This window comes from Octodon degus, unplaced genomic scaffold, assembly GCF_000260255.1.
Source record: "Octodon degus isolate 3935 unplaced genomic scaffold, OctDeg1.0 scaffold00029, whole genome shotgun sequence".
In the NCBI taxonomy this organism is placed as follows: Eukaryota; Metazoa; Chordata; class Mammalia; order Rodentia; family Octodontidae; genus Octodon; species Octodon degus.
Window position 1 is genome coordinate 10960453 of NW_004524605.1, and position 1732 is coordinate 10962184.

General features: G+C 40.9%; 1 long non-coding RNA gene across 1 annotated transcript in view; it reads left to right on the top strand.

Annotated features, from left to right (window-relative positions):
* Positions 1 to 476: 476 nt before the first annotated feature.
* Positions 477 to 1732, top strand: part of LOC111816312 — a 23071-nt gene continuing 21815 nt past the window's right edge. The window contains exon 1 of the long non-coding RNA XR_002820740.1: positions 477 to 590. This is a non-coding gene — a long non-coding RNA (uncharacterized LOC111816312). The remainder of the gene's footprint in view (positions 591 to 1732) is intronic.

Consider the following 1732-nt stretch of genomic DNA (forward strand, 5'->3'; position numbering starts at 1 on the left):
GTACAGTGTCATTTGTTATAATAATTAAAAAATTAAAAACATGGTAGTTTTGATCTTCCCTCTTATGTATAGCTAAGTGTTAAACTTTATCTTGTAGGCACAGGTCACTGCTCCATAAGATATTTGAGAGACACAACCAGAAGTTCAAGTTAAAAAGGAATCTCTGTAGCCTCAGTTAAAATTGTTTGATTTGCCTGGTTTTCCTGGTAGAACTTCAAACCATGGCCTGCTACATATTCTGAGCGTGACCCACTGTTAGGTCAAAGCAAAGCTTTCTGGCCAAACAGGTGCATTTAGTCCTGAGGTTTCCTGGAATTCCCCTCTGGCTTCAGGCCTGTGGGTGGCAGGATGTGCTTTCTCCTAATCATTTGTGTCATTAGTGGATGACTTCTGAGGGTCAAAAGTCATGACCCAATACATAACTGAAGTGTGAGGTGCTTTGCATGGCCAGCTTAAAGGCAGTTGGTGAAGGGTTGTGTGCCACAGTGGCAGGGCTCTGCAGTGCAGTACGGCAGGGCTTTCTGTCTGACCTGCCCCTCTGCTGGGACCGGGCATCCACGTTGCTGAAACCCAGTCCAATCTTTCCATGTGTGAGTGTTTGGATGTCTTCACACCTTACATTTTGATAATGCTGGTGACAATGACAAAAAAAGATTCCTGCTCCCAGCCAAATCTGGAGTGCCAGAATTTACCAGAGACCTTCTCTATAAGGCTTTTTTTTTTTTTTTTTTTGATGATGGGTGTTGTTCTTGCTATGTATAGATATTTAATGTATGTATTGCTGAAGTGAGCACATGTATATAGAAGTTTAAACTTTATTAATAACACCAATAGAAATGATGGTTAATTATTTTTAGTTTTCTTTCAGTGTTGGCCAAGGAACTGTGCTAAGCATATTTATTCCATTTAACTCTTGCAAAAGTCCTGCAAATTAAACAGTATTTCTTCATTTTACCAATAACAAATGAGGTTTGTGGTGTTAAATAAGCTGTTCAAATTTGCCTGTACAGTAAATAAAAAAGATGATGTATGAAATTGCTTTCTGATTAAAAACTCCATTTTAAATTTCATGTGCTATATAGTTTCTTTACTATTTAATTGGATACAGCCAAAAGCACCCAGTACTATTGGGTCATTTGATCAGAGACAACTCAAGACTCAATGCTAGTGGCAATCTGAGCTGGAACTCCCAGTTCCAACTTCTTTCTCTCCACTGAGCTGATAAAGCTGGGCAGTACTTTCGGCTGAAGTCTGCTATCCATGCTCCTTGGGAATCCCAGGAGATCTTTCAGTTCTCAGAGCCTGGCACTGTTTCTCTGCTTTCACTCTGTTTCTAGATCGTTGCTGCTTGTTCCTTTACCGAGGAGTTCCTGAGCCGCTGGCAAATTGCTAGGAAACTGAACAAAGGGAGAAGATTGCCCAGATGAGGCATGCATGTCAAACTGTCCTTGCCAGTATTTATTTTATTTTTTTAATTTACAAAGCATTCAGAATGTAGCAGCTGTGCCTCACCAAGACACCAGCCCAAGAATTTGTATGACAAGCAAGAGCAGGCTAAAATTAAGGAGCAGACTTCTGAGATCACCAGAACGTGCTGATCAAAACTTCCTGTGTGCGACGCAGAAGACACGTGCTCTGGTTCTCCTCTGGCCTTTGCTCTTGGCCAGTTTTACAGCCATCTCATCTGTGCTTCTGTGCGTTGTTAGTTTTATCTGTAATTTTGGGAAAAGTG